The 5,397-nt window shown below is 41.7% G+C and overlaps 1 protein-coding gene across 1 annotated transcript in view; it reads right to left on the reverse strand.

Moving 5' to 3' along the window:
- The window catches only part of NFX1 (nuclear transcription factor, X-box binding 1), a gene marked incomplete at both ends in the record, with an annotated part of 45,882 nt that overhangs the window by 36,333 nt on the left and 4,152 nt on the right, over window positions 1-5,397 (reverse strand). The window lies entirely within an intron of this gene.

A 5,397-nucleotide genomic window follows, 5' to 3' on the forward strand; every position in this document is an offset into this window, starting at 1 on the left:
CAAACGTGTGTGCATATATAAACGTGCCTATGTGGCCAGCCTAGCCCAGCAGCAGCAGTTTCCAGCACTGGCAGGACACAGTTGCAAGCAGCGGTGAGCATGCCTTGTTTTCTCTTTCTCTCTCTCAATCTCTCTCTCTCTCTCTCTCTCTCTGTTGTTTAAGTAAACTCTCCCTATCTTAACTCACATGGCTTTACTTTTACCTTTTTGTGCATATATAAACGTGCCTATGTGGCCAGCCTAGCCCAGCAGCAGCAGTTTCCAGCACTGGCAGGACACAGTTGCAAGCAGCGGTGAGCATGCCTTGTTTTCTCTTTCTCTCTCTCAATCTCTCTCTCTCTCTCTCTCTCTCTGTTGTTTAAGTAAACTCTCCCTATCTTAACTCACATGGCTTTACTTTTACCTTTTTTTTCCTTCCCCACCTCGGAGCGGGAGGGAAGCGAATGAGTGACTGCATGGAGCTTAGTTGCCAGCTGGGTTTAAACCACGACAGTGTCATCAAAGTCAGTCCTTTACTTGATTATCAGATCTCACCTCCTACTTCAAGAAACACTAGATAGTCCCTATCTGCATGTAAGACCTCTGTTGGGCATAGACAAGCCCAGGTTTGTGAAATTATACTTAACTGACTTGTCTGCACCATTTCTTAGCTCTCAGATTCCTTCCTTTGTAAATACAGCAACTCCCATGTGAAGAAATTATCATCAGCCAGGACTGACCAGCCCACATGTCCTAGCCAAAAGAAAAAAAAAAACAACCAAAAACAACCCAAACAAACCTCCAAAACCCCATAAACACAGACTACCCAACTACATGGTAATTACAAAATCCCCAAGTACAGTCACTGCACTAATAGTCACAAGTACTAATTAGTACACTGGTTACTATAGTCATATGCAATATAATTGAGCCAGCAATTCGTCCACAGCGATATGGTGAAGAAAGAACCTTACCACTCCTCCCAGTTGACAAGGCCTAGCCTATCACCCAACTTAAACTGGCTCTAACAGTAAGCCAAACCATTACATGATAAACCAATTCAACTCAAAAAACACCACCAAAAACAAGACCAGAAAAACCCAAACCACCAAAGAAACCACAAAGCTTCCTCTTTGATAGGTCAGTTATATGGCATAATTAAATAAGAAGAATTCAATAAGCAACAGAGCGCACATGAGGAAAGGGGGAAAAGAGCAGAACTGGATGAAGCAGGGAAACAGGAAGACAATAAAACCATAAATTAATTAATTTATTTATTAACTTATGCATTCTGCACCAGGAAAGCACTATATATTTTGCTATCTTGAACTGAGTTCTCACAAACCCATGTAGGATTCTAAAGGCTGGATGCCATCTTATAAACGTAGGAATCAGATTAAAAGTAGATACAAACTCAGAATACTATGATCTAGGCCACCACTGCAAAAAGGGAGTTGACATATCATCCTGAGAAAACTTGTCACGTTGTTTTCCACCTAGTATATTATCTTCCTCAATGCTACTATATTCAAGCAGTATTAACATTGCTTCCACGAACCCAGTCTTGGCACATTTTCTGCTGATACTGTATCACAAAGCAGAAATTTACACCGATCACGGATATTTTTAAGTCATAAAGAGCTATAATAGTAGACTGCAGTCTTACAGCAAGGTTCCTTCTGTTAGAAGAGTATCACACAATTCATTTCCAGCCATCTCCAAGTTTTGATAATGTGTGTTTCTGAGGCAGTTTAAGTAAGCTTGTGTCATCTTGGTAATAAGAACAGAAAAATTCTGTAATGCAAAAACCAACCCTTTGGAACCCAAGTTGTGATTTTAAAAATAAATCATCTTTATGTATCCGTTTTTGCACTTGCATGCTACTTATTTAGCAAAGTGTCCTGTACAATCTGATTTATGCAGAAGCTACGGTGCTGGGATTTACTTGATCAATACAACAACAGGATAGAAATTCAAATTTCATTCACCACACAGGCACACCCAGAAAATGCAGAAAATCCTCTCTGGATGATAAAGACAGTGATATCTGAGAGTTTTAGTCTGTTTTAAGGGATTAAACAAAAAGTTAAATGACTTAACTGTTACAAACCAAACTCAAAAAGACAAGCTGAAGACCTCAGTATTAACTGACAGCAAATGCAGTCTTACTTTTACTGAAACACCTTTATCTATCATTAGCATGAAGGATTTATTTCACAATTTACTGTTGCTACTCTATAGAACTGGTATGCAAGCAAAGTGATCTAGACATAGAAGAAATTAAACTTCCATTTGCCTGACAGTGAAAATACTAGATACTGCAAGACAGCCCAAAATGACTTCCATTAACTGCCGTGGGAAAGATTACAACACCAAAGATCTATGAACAAAGACCAGACTCTAAAATTTAAACTAGTAGAGAGAAAATTTCATTTACTGCCTTTGTAAGACCTTTCTCAAACATTCTCAAGGCCTTGCTAGTTCCAGTTGGCTGGGAGAACTTCAGAGTCTTAAAAGAAGTTCATCATGAACTTTATTATGAGTAACATTTTCTTGAAGGTTAAGCTAAATGTTTCTTTGATGTAGAACCAGACTGAAATAATTTCAGTGTATTTAAGGTAAAAATGAGAACTCACTTTGTGAAGTGCTATACATGCCATAGCTCACACAAGCAAAAGGCTTGCAAAGCACTCCCCTTTCAAACAGTTGCTTGTCTATACCTCAGTTCCATCAAGATCTGTTTATATAAATGGCTACTATCCCATTTCAGTAAATCTGAGCAAATATTAAAGATTTATTACTAAAACAGAGTGAATTACTCTACTTTTTACTAAAATGGGCTAGCCTAGTGCCACTTAACACAAGCATCCAACTAAACTCTACCCCATGGAAAGGACATTAATACAATGACATCTGCATTTAAATGCATGCAGCATGGGTAAAAACAGGAAGGACTAGAGATCTGTGTGCAGTTGCAGGGCCATGATCTCAATATAGTAACAGAGACATGGTGGGATAGCTTACATGACTGAAATGCTGTCATGGATGGCTAAGTACTTTCTTAGGAAAGAGAGGCCAGTAAGGTGAGGTGGTGAAGTTGCTCTTTATGTGACAGAACAACTGGAATGTATACAGCTCTGCATAGTGGAGGGGATGAAGAACGAGTCAAAAGCTTATGGGTAAGAATTAAGGTGCAGACTAATACGGGTGACACTGTTGTGGGTGTTTACTGCAGGCCACCTGATCAGAAAAAGTAGGCCAATACAGACAGCTAAAAGTAGCCTTACGATCACAGGCCCTGGTTCTCATGGGGGGCTTCAACCACCCTGCTATTTGCTGGAAAAGCTACACAGCCAGGCACACAGCCCAGGAGGTTCCTGCAGAGCATCGATGGCAACTTTTTCACAAAGGTGGAGGAGGAGCCAATGAAGAGACATGTGCTGCTGGACCTTGTACTAACAAATAAAGAAGGTCTGGTTGGGGATGTGAAGGTTAGGGGCAGCCTTGCCTGCAGGGACCATGAGATGGAGGAGTTCGGGATCCTACATGGAAGAAGCAGAGCAGTAAGTAGAATTACAACCCTGGACTTCAAGAAAGCTAACTCCGGCCTCTTCAAAGACCTGCTTGGAGGAATCCCATGGGTTAGGCCCCTAGAAGATAGGGGGGCCCAAGAGAGCTGGTTAACATGCAAGCAGCACTTGCCCAAGTTCAAGATTAGTGCATCCTTATAGGTAAATTCAATCAAGTAAAGGAGTAAAGGAGGCAGGAGACATTATGGATGAACAAGGAGCTTCTTGAAAAAGTCAGGTAGAAGGAATTTTACAGATTGTGGAAAAGGAGATTAACCAGAAGTATAGGAAAATGTCAGATCATGCAGGGATGGAATAAGGAAGACTAAGGCTCACTTGGAATGAAATCTGGCAAGGGATGTCAAGTACAAGAAGAAGGGCTTCTTCAAGTACATCAGTAGCAGAAGATAGACTAGGGAAAATGTGGGCCTGATAATGAATAAGGTGGGTGCCCTGGTGACAGAGGATACAGAGAGGGCACACTTACTGAATGCCTTCTTTGCTTCTATCTTTACTGCTAAGGCCAGCCCTCAGGAATTCCAGCCTCTAGAGGAAAAGAAAGAAAGTACAGAGAAAGGAGAACTCACCCTCAGTTCAGGAGGATCAGGTTAGAGATTGTTTACGCAAGCTGGACACCTACAAATCCATGGGCCTTGAAGGGATGCAGACACAAGTGGGCACACTTACTGAATGCCTTCTTTGCTTCTATCTTTACTGCTAAGGCCAGCCCTCAGGAATTCCAGCCTCTAGAGGAAAAGAAAGAAAGTACAGAGAAAGGAGAACTCACCCTCAGTTCAGGAGGATCAGGTTAGAGATTGTTTACGCAAGCTGGACACCTACAAATCCATGGGCCTTGAAGGGATGCAGACACAAGTGCTGAGGGAGCTGGCAGATGTTACTGCCAAGCCACTCCATCATCTTTGAAAGGTCATGGGGAACAAGAGAGGTGCCTGAGTACTGGAGAAAAGCCAATGTCATTCAAGTCATCAAAAAGGGCAAGAAAGAGAACCTAGGAGACCTACAGGCTGGTTACCCTCACCTCCATCCCTGGAAAAGGTTATGGAACAGCTCATTCTGGAGGTTATTTCTAAGCATGTCAAGAAAAAGAAGGTTATCATAACAGGATTCATCCAGATTAGCTCTGTCAAATGCTCATGGACTGCAGACTCAGAGGTCTGCTCAAATGGAAGGTAATGGATGGAGCTGGACTTAAAATCAGAGTCCGTTATACTTCAACCGCAAAGGGTTTCCCAGAATAGATGGGATTAAATACTGGAGTAACATCAAGAATGCCTCACCAAGACTTAGATACCACATCAGACTCAGTTCACTGTCCTTAACAATGGACATAACCCTACTACTAACAGAAGTCACATAGGCTTGAGGAGAGCATGAATAGTTTACCCCAGAGAATTTGTTATCCAGTTACACTATGAGGTAGAAGGTCTTGACAATGACATGAAACATCTGACCCAGAAGGAGTGGAAGAAAAAGAAAAGGAAAAACTTTTAGTATCTTAGTGAGTAGAATGGATTTCTGGTTCAAGCCCATCACCTTATGGGAACCTGTGGGAGAAAAGGGAAAAGGCACAGAGCAGATCTACAATCCAAACATACAAGTGCTTGCAACAAAGAATTCTGAGATCATCTAAACTCAAGCAAGAACCACGAAACAGACTCCTGGCCCAGATGGCAACAAGCCAACCTTTTCTTGAGGAAAAACTCTACAGCAACAGGGAACCACGTTTCTACTTGCTTTTTGATACAGCAGACGGAGGCAGAGTGTGTCCTCGTTAATACCTAGGATTCCCTCATGTGAGGAAGAAGTGTCCCAACATACACTCAGGAAT

The sequence above is a fragment of the Buceros rhinoceros genome, unplaced genomic scaffold (genome assembly GCF_000710305.1).
Source record: "Buceros rhinoceros silvestris isolate BGI_N320 unplaced genomic scaffold, ASM71030v1 scaffold5472, whole genome shotgun sequence".
NCBI classification, from domain to species: domain Eukaryota; kingdom Metazoa; phylum Chordata; class Aves; order Bucerotiformes; family Bucerotidae; genus Buceros; species Buceros rhinoceros.